At 42.1% G+C, this 14,597-nt stretch overlaps 1 pseudogene; it reads left to right on the top strand.

The window, feature by feature from the left end:
- The first annotated feature begins 492 nt into the window (after positions 1-492).
- LOC127234131 (peptidyl-prolyl cis-trans isomerase A-like) lies at positions 493-988 on the top strand (annotated as a pseudogene).
- Positions 989-14,597: the final 13,609 nt, after the last annotated feature.

The raw sequence follows: 14,597 nt of genomic DNA, 5'->3' as shown, positions 1-14,597 counted from the left end.
ATGTAAAATAATAAATTAAAAAAAAAAAAAACGCTTTGACTCCAAAATTTAAGTTGAAGAACAAGTTACTGGGGAAAAGTATTTCTATTTTTGTTTCCACAGAAAATGAAAAGATGTGGATTCCTTACAGACTAATGTGGTTTGATCACACCAGACCACCTGAAACAGAGTACAAGCTGATCCTACATTCCAAACAGCTGGACAAAACAGCCCTACAGACTACAGCTAGGATATCTGAATCTTCTTCGAATCCCCCAAGACAGTGCCCCTTACCAGCAGGAAGTAGTTTGGAAAGAACGACGCCCAAATTCCCAAATATTGTGTATAAATGTTTGTTTTCATTTAATTGGACTTTGTTATATAAAATTAAATAAAAATAAATAAATAAATAAAATAAAAGAGAAATGCCCCCCATACGGAAAAAAAAAAAAAAAAAGTTGCTGTCGCCAGCTTTGCAGAGGCTACTGTCCCCTGTCACTTCTTCCTGCAGCCATGGTCAACCCCATTGTGTTCTTCAACATCACAGCCAATGGCGAGCCCTTGGGCAACATCTCCTTCGAGCTATTTTCAGACAAAGTTCCAAAGACAGCAGAAAACTTTGGCACTCTGAGCACTGGAGAGAAAGGATTTGGGTATAAGAGTTCCTCCTTTCACAGAATTATACCCGGATTCATGTGCCAGGGTGATGACTTCACACGCCATAATGGCACTGGAGGCACGTCCATCTACGGAGAGAAATGTGAAGATGAGAACTTCATCCTGAAGCATATAGGTCCTGGCACCTTGTCCATGGCAAATGCTGGACCAAACACAAATGGTTCTCAGTTTTTTTATCTGCACCGCCAAGACTGAGTGCCTGGATGGCAAGCATGTGGACTTTGGGAAGGTGAAAGAAGGGATGGACATTGTGGAAGCCATGGAGCGTTTTGGGTCCAAGAATGGCAAGACCAGCAAGAAGATCACCATTTCCAGCTGTAGACAACACTAATTCTTTTGACTTGTGGGCTTCTTACCCACCAGACCATTACTTCTGTAGCTCAGGAGAGCATCCCCCACCCCATCTGCTCCCAATGCCCTGTAATCTCTGCTGTCACTGAAATTGTTTGGGTTCAATATTTTCCTCATTCTCCTCCAAGTCTAGCTGGATTGCAGAGTTAAGTTTATGATTATAAATAAAAACTAAGTAAGAACTGTTTTTTTTAAAGAGTTGTGATGGCCACGGTATCTCTTCACACCAATAGAAACCCTAACTAAGACATTGTCCTATTACCAAGAAATGCAATTAACTTAGGTGCTCACTCATAGATGAGTAGATAAAGAAAATGTATATATCCATATCTTGGTTTCTATTGCTGTGAAGAAATGCCATGATCATGGCAACTCTTATACAAGAAAGCACTTAATTGGTGCTTGCTTACATTCAGAGGTTTAGTCTATGATCATCACTGTAAGAAGCGTGGTGACAGGGATGCAGACATCGTGCTGGAGAAGTAACTTGGGTGTTCTACATTCAGATCCAGAGGTAACAGGAAGAGAGGGACAATGAGTCTGGCTTAAGCATTTGAAACCCCAAAACCCACCTCCAGTGATACATTTCCTCCAACCAGGCCTAGTCCTAGTCCTTGTCAAGTAGCCACTCCCTAATAACCAAGCTTTCAAATATATGAGGCTATGGGGGCCATTCCTAGTCAAAGCACTACAATACACAAGAGAATACTGTTCAGTCATAAGAAGGTAAAATTCTGTCATTTGAAGAACTATGGGTAAAACCGAATGACATTATGTTTAGTGAAAAAATTCAGAAAGTCAAATACCATATTCTTGCCTATATTTGGAAGGCAAAAGTTTTATCTCAAAAAAAAGTAGGAAACAGAATAGTGGTTCCAAACATGGGGATAATCTATAGGGTAGAATGAACACATCAGAAAGTAGATATAATGTCACTACACAGGAGAAATCACTTCTCATATTTATGCAGCACAGGAGGATGGTCATGGCTGGCAACAATTTACATAGAATTTCAAAGTAGCCACCAGAAATGATTGAACATTCCAAGCACAAACAAATGAAGAAGGTGGACCAGAGAGATGGCGTGGCACATAAAATGCCATCCTGATGACCTGAGTTTGAGTTCCAGCACCCACATAGTGGAACTGACTCCCACAAGTTATTCTCTGGTCTCTATATGTATGCCTTGGCATGCATGCACCTACACACAAAATAAACTTATAGATAGGCAAGTAAATGTATAACAATAAAATGATTTAGTTTTAAAAATAAATGATGTATGTGGGAGATGCTATCCATGCCAATCACCATGATTGGATCATAGCATATTGTATACCAATATAGAAATAACATTATGTACCTAATAAATATGTACAATTATATTACATGGCTAATAAAAATTAAAATATTTTTAAATAGAGGTATATTGTTCTAGATAAAGCAACATTTTTCTCCTTGGTACAATCAACTCTTTTCAGCAAAATAGGAGTCCATCGACCATGTGCTAGCAGAGAATCCTACTAGGCAAGCAACATATTTGAATAGTGTCTGGCAGACACCTCTCTCAAGCATTATCTCAACTTTACAACAGCACCACACAGAATATATTGTGGGATATTTGTTTACACTATGTGAAGATGTGTCTATGTTTTGCCTCACCTGCCTAAGGCACCTGATTGGTTTTTAATAAAGAGCTGAACAGCCAATAGTTAGGCAAGAGAGGATAGGCATGACTTTGGGGAGCGGGAGGAACTCTGGGATGAAGAGAGGCAAAATTCACCAGCCAGAAACAGAGGGAGTTGGACATACAGAATGGGGGAATGGGGGAGCGATAAAGAGGCATATGGCAGAATATAAATTAATAGAAGCTGATTAATTTAAATGATAAGAGCTGGTTGGGAACAAGTCTAAGATAAGGCCAAGATTTTATAATTAATAAGTCTCAAAAAGTTTCTGACAAGAAAGATTGACTCTGCTTTTCAGATCAGGAACTGAGCCTAGAAATGTTAAGAAGTGCATGCCACAGTGTGGCTAGAATTCAAACCACTGCACTATGCCATCTCCCCAAGTTGGCATTTGTATTCCATCAGGAGCAATAGAAAACAACTGCCCCCACTGGTTTTGAACGCAGTTGTCCTCACACACAGGTGAGGAAAGGGATTACCCCTACCATAAGATTTAAGAACTTAGGAGAAGGACTCCTGACCTAATATTTTCCAGTTGGTGTCAAAACCACTGCCCCTGATGACTTCATTCCTTTCAGGAATGAAGCATCAAGACCCAAGGATCTCACAGGATTAGCAACTTTACCAGGCCTAATTCCATTACCAAAAGGAGTCACAAATGCACATGGGAGAAATAAATAAGGAAAAAAACTAAAAGAAGCAGAAAAGCAAGGTACAAAGCAAAGACCAACAATGATGGCTTCCCACATTGGCTTCTGACCCACGAAGACCTGCTCAGCTCCCAATTGGAATTCTTATGACCACTGTAGATGTCATGTAAAAAAAAATTGATCATACAAAACCACAAAGTAAAGACTGGCTCCTCAAAAATGCTTTTTTAATACTTTTTATTATATTCTCAAACAATGAATCCATATTATGAGCTTTCTCCATCATGAGCCAGGGCCTCCCTGTCATAGAGCTCAGTTCACAGATTCCCTGGTTTCATGTGACCAGAAGGTCAAATGATGCATCCAATTCCTGAAACCTTTTTGATCATTTTCCTTTGGCTCCCACAGCCCGTGAGTCTAGTTTTGTTCCTTCCTTTGCTGCAGCCACTAGGCTTTCTTCTCCCCAGTAAACCACCCTCTCCCTCCCCACTGCTTGGCTTTGGAGCCTTTGTATCTCTGCCTTCCCACTTTGCTCTCCACAGGAAACCACAGCCTCAGTTTCACTTCCAACTGAAGCCTGATGCCTTTTCAGTACACACGAAAGCATCTAAGAACCTTTTAGAATGTAGTTTCCACCAGTGAATGTGCCTGCCAGCAGCCTTGCATCCCAGTATGAAAAACTTCTCAGAAACTACCCAGAAAGGCAGAATTGTGTGTGAGAGGTGAATACAGTGAGGTCATTATCCAAGCTGTACCTTATCAACTGGCAAGCTTGCCTGTGTGTAGTGTGGGGTTTCCACCCACCCCAGAGCTTTGCCTCTGTCTGGCTGACTTGGGTCAGCACATCTCTTTGCTACTTTGGAACAAGGCACCTTCTATCAAAGAAAACTACTATCTGCCCTTTCACAGTCCCAACATTTAAGATAGGAGAGGAAATATGAAATAAGTTAATTGGAAATGAGACAGTAAGATCCAACATTTGCTTTTGCTGAGCCATGTGTCTTGGCTTGTTTTTCTATCACTATAATGAACTCTGTAACCAAAGCAACTTGATGTGGGGAATGGGTTTCTCTTAGTTTACATTTCCTCATCACAGTCCATCAATGAGGGAAGTCATGGTGGAACTGTATTCAGTAATGGAAGAAGAGACAGGGAAAGGACATTGCTTACTTGATTTCTGACTATGGCTTGCCCAGCTTGCTTTCTTATACCACCTAAGACCATCTATCCAGGTGTGGCCTTGCTCTCAGTGTCAGCCCCTCCTACATCAATCTCCATTCAAGAAAATGTCCTACAGGCCAATCCTATGGAGGCAGTTTCTCAACTGACATTCTTTCTTCAGAGATGGCTCATACTTTTATCAAGTTGACAAAAATAAACTAACTAGGATATGAGGTACCCCATGTTCTGCTACTTCTCTGCATCATAGAAGATGGCAATAAAAGGACCTAAAATTCTGTTCAGCTCAGCCCACTAAAAAATAAATAAATAAAATAAAAACAAACAAATAACTAAAAATAAAAATAAAAATTGGTATGGTTTCCCAGGAAGTCAGTGGCAAGCTTCATCTCTGACACTTAAGTATTCCTTTCTGTTTCACCTGCCAATTTCTCATTTTGGGAATCAGAGAGAACTCTACACCCTACTGTAAACTGTTCAGACTTGGAAGTTGTTCTGTTTTATTCCCATTACTATGATAAAATAAAATAGAAGAAGGTTTAATTCATCTTAAAATTCCAGGTTGTGGAGAAGTCAAGGAAGAAACGTAAAACAACTAATGGCATCACATCTACTAACTTAGGACAATCCCCCAGCCCAATGAAAAAGCTAACCATCACAGTAGGTGTCTTGGTTTGGGTTTTCAGGGAAGAGACACCATGACCATGGCTACTCTTACAAAGAAAACATTTAATTGAGATGAGTTTCAGAGGTTCAGTCTATCCTCATCATGATGGGGGGAATGGCAGTCCATAGAAAGACTTGATGCTGGAGGAATGGCTGAGAGTCCTACATGTTGCAAGCAACAGGAAGTCAACTGAGACACTGGGCAGTAGCCTGAGCATAGAAAACCTCAAAGCCCATCCCAACAGTGACACACTTCCTCCAGCAATGCCATACTCACTCCAACAAAGCCATGCCTCCTAATAGTGTCATTCCCTATGAAATTATGGGGCCAATTGCATTTAAACTACCACAGTAGTCATTTCTAAATAATACATTTTCTATATCCCAGAACATTCTACTAACTGGAAATCTCTCAATGGAGCTGGGCACAGTTTAGTCAAAACAGGTGGGAAGTCCATGCCAGGGATGGCAGTAGATTAGGTAAAAAGCGAAGTGTTCTCTAGAGCTTACAATTTTGACCCCAGACCTGAGGAAGATAAGGAAGGGTTCTGGTAAGGGGAGAGTATATACATTAGGGGGAGGGATGGAATAGGCAGCTAGATCTAGGAGAAAGAGAAGCCTCTTTAAGGTTGAAGGATGCATCCTTGAGTGAGAAAGCGAAACATAGTGAGACCCACTCCAGGCTCTCCGTGGAAGCCTACAGATGCTGCTGAGGGGCCATGTTCCTGCTAGACAAAAATTAGGTGAGCAAAGATTTCTCTGGAGAAGAGGCAGTCTGGGATGAGCTTGGGGCTTTGCAAAGGCCACTGCAATCGATGGAGCATAAAGTGAGGGTTGAGCAGAAGGGATAAAGTGTGAGGGAAGGCAGGCTGTGCAGAGCCCCAGAGCTCTGCAACAGGTGGCTGATTCAGCTATATGAGTCAAGGCTCACCCCCATACCTCCTGGTGAAATAGGTGTATTCATCCCTCCTCTTCTTTCTCCTTCTCCTTCTTGTCCTCCTCCTCCTCCTCTCCCTTGTCTCCCCCATTCTCATTTTCCCAATTTCTATCCTCTCTTCTTTTCCTCCTTCCCTTTCTACCATCTCCCTCTTCCACAGCATTCATTTGGGGAAAGCCATTAATTTGATATTTTTTTCATCTGATTTCCATAGAATTAACATTTAAATTTATGTCTTGTGCATTAAAGTGATTGTATTCCTTTCTCTTTCATGAGGGACAATCTTTGTCAAACTTTCTGAACAAGGTTTCTTTACATTATGCCTGATATTTCACCTCTCTCTCTCTCTCTCTGTGTGTGTGTGTGTGTGTGTGTGTGTGTGTGTGTGTGTGTGTGTGTGTGTGCCCCTAAGCTAATTTGGATCTTGGATCTTATTGTCAGACTTGCCTTTGGAGAAACTTGGTTTTCTTCCCCTTTCTACTTCTTTCTCAACCCTCTTCTTAACAAGAATATCTCTCATGGGAAATCTTCACTCTCTACTCCACCCCTGCCCTGTGACATGGTTGGATGGTAAGCATGGGGATAACTCTATGTTCAGAGTGGTACTCACTTGCTAAAGTATTGCCTCTACTGACACCTTTACAATCAGTCACTAGGCTCTTGACAAACTTTTGGTAGCCTCCTTTACAAAGTCCTTAAAGAATGGACTTTAGGATGTGGAGAGCACTTCTAAAGTCAGAAATAAGATCTTGGAGGGGTTTGGGTGGTGGTCTGGGAGCTGGCACATGACAGAGAAGACTAGAACTCCCTTAGGACCAAAGGTGGGAGTGCCTAGTAAAGGGAGGCTATTCTGACTTTGACACATTGTCTGGTTTCCTGAGCCCAGCCTGGCATATGATAAAGACACAGATATTTCCAAATCAATGTCCTGTTTCCCTCCTAGGGAACCAATATTTCCTCTTCCAGTGTTGTCATAGTTGCAGACAAGTATTTACAGCTCAAGCTCCTGTGAAAGCTGAAATCACTCTTTAATCTGATGAGAAGAATACTACAAATCAGAGGAGGGTGAGCTTGGCCTTAAGAATGATATAGACCTGGCATCTGACCTATCTGTCCACTTTAGTGACAGAGACTCATCTGTAAGTGAGGGCTGTAAGAAGTACGGTTTTTCCGCCTGTCGCCGCCTGGTCTTGTCCTGCTGCCGCGCCAGCCCCAATTAACACACAGAGACTCTGTATTTGATACAATGTTGTTGGCCCTGTTACTTGTTTCTTATCAGCTAGCTCTGCCTTAATTATTAACCCATTTCTGCTGATCTATGTATTTCTCTTACCGGGGAGCCGGCGGCATACTGCTTTCTCCAGGCTCTCCATCTTGACCCCTCCTTCCTACTTCCTCTTTCCTCCTTGTCTCCTAGTCCCTCCTATCTTCCTTTCCTATTGGCCAACAGTGCTTTATTATTAACCAGTATGAGAAACATATACAGAATGACATCTCCCATCAGAGGGCAATCAAGCTCACCTCTCAGGCCATCATGAAGGCTGCAGACCTTTTAGGAATATAGGCTTTCTATAGTGCCCTGAGGCCCCTCTCTTCACAAGCTCTAGGACAATATAGGCATACAAATTTACTGGATACTGATTAAGAAATTAATAGAGCTTCAGAATGCAAAAACAGGAATATTAATACGGGATACATTATAAGTTTACCCTAGTCGTTTGTCTCCAAAGCTATATGTGCGATCGAGATTCAGCCACAGGAATGCAACCTTCTCCAAGGTAGAACTTTGGGACCACATACTGCTGTGCCTTGATTTACACTATTTGTACTTTATTTCATTTGATGGAAATTTCCTTGTGGCATCCTTACTATAGAGTTAGAGCCTTGTTGCCTGGGACATGGACAGTGTATCATTTGTCTTAACTCTACTTGGTCAAACTCAAATAGCGTTCTCAGTTAACCTTTAGTTTCCACCAGAGGAATCCAAGCCCTGCCTAGGTCAGCCTTTCCCATCTTACCTGTGTCTTTTTCAGTGACTCATATGTCTTTCCTAAGACTCATGGCATTCTCCTTCTTCCAATACCAGCACATTCCACTTCTGGGAAGGGCAGCCCACTCAACAGCCAGGTGGCTCAGGGACAATGGCATCTCAGTGTCCTGAGCTCTGAAATTGGAGTTGAAAACAGATGAAAATGAATGTAGGAAGGCAATAAAACGGGCAATAGACAACAGTTTTACATGTGAATGGCACAGAGACTAGTAGAGGCTTCAGAGACCCATCCCAGGTGCATGAGGCAAAGTTCTCAAGTGTCCTGGCTTCTACTTCCCCTTTCCACAGCTGAGCTGAGCATGGAATCCCATAGAGGTGGGAGAAATGCTGTCATAACTCAAAAGGTCCAGTGCATCTCTTCAAATCAAAAGCTCCGATAGACACTCATTCCCCTTTCTAGACATTTCTAGGATACCCACTTCCTTCCCTACTTTGTCTTTTCTGTTGATTGTAGTCATCCTGTAGTCCTCACTTCCTTCTCAGGACACAAGACAGAAATGTACTTAGAGACAAGACTGGTGATGTCATGTCAGACAACACCTCTTGACAATATTCTGCATCTATGTAGGAATATTGAGTATTCACAGTTTCATTATGAGAAGTACAGTAGGCTCCCAGCTGGCTTTGATGGGAAGCGCTCCTACCCCTCTTTGTTCTCGGGTGTTCTGCACTTGCTGGTGCAAGCTCATATTAATATTCTTTAATGAAAGTGATCACTGATATGTTCTCCTAGGGTGGTTAAGACAGGTTAATTATTATCCTGCTGCAATATGTGTGTGTTCTCGATGGACGTGGAATGGATGGAAATGTAAAGCAATCAATGTTTTCCATTTTCTAGTGCATCCATTCATCCCATATTTCAATCTTCTAGTTGAACAGTCAATTCGCTGAAATTCTGGTGGTTTTCTTTTTTCATTTTCTTGCTCTCTTGTTCATGCTTTACAATGAAGTAATAAAAGATTGGGGGATAAAATTAACAATGCACCACAAATAAGTGAATCAGGAGAGAGAAGTGTTTGGAGGGAACACACCAAAAGCTCGAAGTGTAGATGAAACTGGAGAAAATCAGAAGCCTGAGTTTGGTTTGAAGCAAGAATGTGGACATTAGGCATTCCAGCAAAAATTAGTTATTTGGTGAATGTAAGAATGAGTTCATAGTGACTCCATATCAGTTATCTGTCATTCTTGCATGCCACTAATGGCCAATCACAAAAATCTTCAGTGACATTCAGTATTAAGTACTTGCTCACACACAAATGTCTAAAATCAGTGAAGGGCCAAATAGAAGTTCCTCAGAACTGCTAGTAGCTCATTGGCTAGGGTTCGCTGGTTGTCTACAGACCTTGGTTTTAACTATCCAGGCATGACTGTGGTTTAGTCTGCTTTCTTTTGCATCTGCTGGCATCATTGGCTAAAGAAAGTAATACAACTAAGTCTAGTAAGAAGACAAGGGAGAGATCACTGTGCTTATAGCACAGTGTGGGAAGCTCAGATTCAAATGGCAAATGTATGGCTGTGGGGGTGGGCATGGAGAACTGGGTCACTGCTACAGTCAACCATGTTTGGCAGAAGTCCAAGGGCAGCTGCTGTGTCAGCACTTAATGCAACAATGAGTCAGCCTCTCAAACCTTGTCTCTGGAGCAGGTCTGAGAATATGGTCATTGTCTACAGCCATGTGGTACAGACAAACTGAGTGACTGGAGGGTTTTGGCTTCAATAAGCAATGCCAGTAGTGTGTGGACTGTGAAAAAAGCAACATACTCATAAGGATGACATCCGTTGTTCTGTTTTTTTGTTCCTAGAACAGAATGCTGGAGACTGGAGGACTTTTATAGAACAAAATTGATTTCCTCTCAGTTCTAAAGGTTGGGATGTCTAGCATCAAGGGGTTGATATCTGACAAGAGTCTCTGCTTGTATTTTCCCATTGGAGATAAAGACAGACATGGAAAGTGTTTAGCACAAAAGGGGGCCAAACTTCCATTCATAACAAACCTATTCTTGTAATAATGATACCAGCAATCCATTCATGAGACAGAGGCATCACTTAATGACCTCTTGGAGGTTTCTCCACCCAACACTGTTGCCTTAGAGATTAAGTCTATAAGGCATGAACCCAGGGGAAGACATGCTAGCCGCAGCCCTGTGGCTTTGCCTTTCCTAAAATTCAGGTTTATGTCTCAGTGCCCCCAAAGACTTTTCCTTTCCACTACAATGAGCCATGTTTCCTCTGGGGACAGAAAAAGTCATATTGTGCCAGCCAATCAGTCCTAAGAAAATGAATGATGAATATTGAAATAAATATGTTTTGCTTCTTCCATGAATAAACAATCTTAAAAATATTTGTAAAACGTGGTCCTAGGGGCTGGAGAGATGGATTGACAGTTAAGAGAACTTGGTGCTCTTGCAGACTGACCACCACCTATATGGTAACATGGATTCCAGGGCATCCAATGCCCTCTTCTAGCCACCAAGGTCACCAGGCACACATGTGGTGTACATATAAACATGCAGGCAAACATTCATACATATAAAAATATTAAAATAATACCTCTTTATTTTCTTTATTACATAAACCTTGCCCCATGATATCAACAGGATATCAACATGTTTCTTTACCTCCATTCTGGATGCTATGATCCATTCAAACCAGCCTACAGCCGGATGACTTTTAGTCATAGTTTGAATGCCTATTGGTTTCTTTTCTTAGCTGCTAACACCCTTTCCTTTTGTAGTTACATGCATGAACTTTTAAAACTAGTTTAAAAGTACCTAATATGCTTACAATGAAATACTATTTATCAAAAGAAAGGCAATACTGATACATGGATGAACCTTGAAAACATTGTGTAGGTGACTTATGGGTATGACCACCTGGTATGAAAACAAGAAGACCTAAGTTCTCATCTGTAGTGCCCGTGTAAAAGTTGGGCATGCCTGTGCCTACCTAACAACAGTTGGGGGCTTAACATAGGCATTTCTTGGAGTTCAATGACCAGCCAGCCTAGAAGCTTTGGGCTCAGTGAAAGACCCTGTCTCAAAATATAAAAGGAAAGTGGGTGCTGTGGCCTACATCTTTTAGTCTCAGAACTCAGGAGGCAGAATAAATGGATATCTCTGAGTTTCAGGCCAGCCAGGGATGCATAGTGAGAACCTGTCTCAAAAAATTACAAAAAACAGATAGAAATCAATAGAGGCAGGCATTCAGTGTGCTCTTCTAGCCTCTGTGTGCACATACCTTTACACACACACCACACATGCATACATATATACACTTCATATACACACATACATGCCGACCGCATACATATTACACCACACACACATTACATATACCACACATACCACATACACATCACACACTACATATATGCACATGGACAGAATTAACAGATACATGTATACCATACATGCATGAATATGCAACATACATGCACACACATTGCATACATACACACATGACACACATGCCACACCACAAACATGCATATCATACACACACCTGTATGCTATAGACACACATGTACATGCCATACATACATACAAATACACATCATACAAATATATACACACATCACACAAACTTAAGCATTCAGGCACACACACAATAAATAAACAAACAACTAAGTACAATTTAGAAAAAGGAAAAGGAAATAATAATCCCCAGGCATTGTGTGGCTCTCTGACATTTCTCTTTCTTTTCTACTCAAAAGAGCAATGGTAAATTTATGGGGTTATAATATCTTTGTAGTGTTCATGCTAATGTACCAAGAGCTATAAATTTAATACATTTTCACTTAAGAGTCACCTAAGATCATGCTATCGCTCTTCCCTCTCTTCTATTGGACTCTGGGAGCTCAGCCCAGTGCTTACCTGTGGATCGCTGCATCTGCTTCCATCAGTTACTAGATGAAGACTCTGTGATGATGATAATATAGGTAGTCATCAATCTGATTACAGGGGAAGGCCAGTTTAGGCACCAGTATCGCGATAAGTTTGGGGACACTCATAGAAGCAGCTGACCTGAGCTAGTGGGAGTTCACTGACTCTGCATAGGACTAAACCAGGCCCTCTGAATGTGGGTGACAGTAGTGTGGCTTGGGAAGTCTGTAGAGCCACTGACAGTGGGAGCAGCATTTATTCCTAGTGCCTGAACAGGCTTTTTGGAGCCCATTCTCTTGGAGGGATAACTTGCTCTGCCTAGGTATAGGGGGAGGGCCTTGGTCCTGTCTCAAAGTAAGGTGCCAGAGTTCGTTGACTCCTCATGGAAAGCCTTACCCAATCTGAGGAGTGGATGAGAAGTGGGGTGGGGAGGGGGGATAACAGGAGAAGGGAAGGGAGTGGGATCTGGAATTGGTATGTAAAATGAGAAAAAATTGTTTTTAAAATAAAAAATTATTTAAAAAAAAAAGTCACCTAAGACCTAAAAACTATTTCACAGTTTCTTCCAGATGAAAAAATATGAGGAATAGTATCAGGACTGTGAGGGCAAGCAAGAATGGAAAAGCTCAAAAGTGATAGGGATGGTGAGGTTCTGAACTAGTAATTTCAGAGTTAAAGTGTGAGCATTGGCCAAGAGGAGAGTGATGCTGGAAGCCTTGGGATCATCTGGAATTGGAGTCTGTAATGTCAGTGGTTGCAGCCTTCCTCAATGGGAGACTCCCCAACAGTCCTTGGTTACTTGAATGCTAGGACCATCCTTGAAGCCAAAAAGCCATCATCTTTGGGAATTCATCTTTGCCTGGTTTCACAAGATCACCTTGAAGGACTTGTTGACTTCTTTAATGCTCTCACAAAGAAGCAAGAAGGGAAGGATCATGGGACTCTCCCCTAAGTGTCCAGCTGTTCCCAATGCCTGTTGTGTTCAACTCTGCCCTAATCTCATGTAGCTTCAGCTATTGATGACATGGAAGACTAGGGGTGAGGAGACTCCATCTACGCAGGTATGGAAAAGCTGTCATCCTTGCTGAAAAAACAGCTTCTGGTGTGGCTGCTTAGGAGGAGCACCCACAGCTCCCTAGGAGTAATCTGTCACCTATCCTTTGTAAGTAAGCCCAATAAAGTATTGGTTCCTCAGAGTAAAATCAGACCTCAGTTTGTCTTTGGGATCTTAGGAGGAGGAGGACGAGGTGTAGACATTGCTTATGTCTTTCTCTGAGGAGGGATTTTAGCAGGGAACAATGACATTTTCCTTAGTGTTCCTATGCCTAGAAGAGGGAAAACAGGCTTGAACACAGCAGGGAGTCATTGTCACACCTGGGGCATGTGGGTGAGAAGAGAGAAAAGAGCCATCAAGAAGAGCCATCAGTAAAGAAGGGATCAGAAAGACACCTGACTTTTCTGTGGGTGGAGCCACAGAGCCTGCTGCCCTCAGGATATCTATCCATTCATTTTCCCACACAACACACATTATTATTAACCTTCCTGTGCCACGATTATTCTAGATTCTTAAATGAAAAACAACAAACAATCTCTGCTATGTTGGGCTTACATCCTGGAGGAGAGGATTAGGTCAGACCAACCAATAAGCAAGAGACCATTTCCAACGATTGGTTTGGTTTTAACCACACATTTGACACAATCTAGAATCATCTAGGAAGAAATTGTCAGTGAGGGACTCTCTCGACCTGGTTAGCCTGTAGGCATGTCCTGTTTTAGTTGCCTTAGTTGACATGGGAATCATCGCGTATGGTACCATTCCGTGGGTTTGGGCCCTGGACTGTGGACGAGTGAAGAAAGTGACCGGAGTAATAGGCATGCGAGCATTCATTTCTCTCTGCTCTGGTCTGTGGATGTGATACGAACAGCTCTTTTAAGTTCCTGCTGCCTGACTTCCAGGCTAGGATGGATTGTAACCTAGAACTGTGGGCCACAATGAACCCTTTCTCCTCTAAGTTGCTTTTTGTCAGGGTATTTTTATCACAGCAACACAAATGAAACTAGGACTCTGCTGTTATGGAGAAAATAAAGCAGCTAAAGAGTCAGGAATTCAAGGATTAGAACATTAGATAGGGCTTCCTGGAAAGCCCTCTGTGGAGTGAGGGTAGGGGATGTTCAGGGGCACAGCTGAGGGGGAAAGACATGCTTCAAGAAGGCAGTGGACTGGTTTTGTTTATTCATGGGGTGAGCTCCAGAGGGGCCTCCTGGGCTCCATAGGGCTTACTCAACAGCCACAGCTATTGGGGCCAATGTACATGCATGGCTAGGAAATGGTTTTCTTTTGTGTTAGGGGTTTTTTATATTACCATGCTGGACCTGATAAGAGTGGAGTCTCTCTAATTTGCATATTGGTCACTTGACCAGAGCTAAAAGACTGACTCTAGGAAGGCAAAGCTACTACTTGGTCCCAGCCAACACCTTTCTAAGGCCTCACCTGGATGTGCAGAGATCTAGGACTCTTGGATCTTTTTCTTTTGCCTGCAT

The sequence above is a fragment of the Phodopus roborovskii genome, unplaced genomic scaffold, assembly GCF_943737965.1.
Source record: "Phodopus roborovskii unplaced genomic scaffold, PHOROB, whole genome shotgun sequence".
Classification (NCBI taxonomy): Eukaryota; Metazoa; Chordata; class Mammalia; order Rodentia; family Cricetidae; genus Phodopus; species Phodopus roborovskii.
This window is presented reverse-complemented; position numbering and strand designations above follow the sequence as displayed.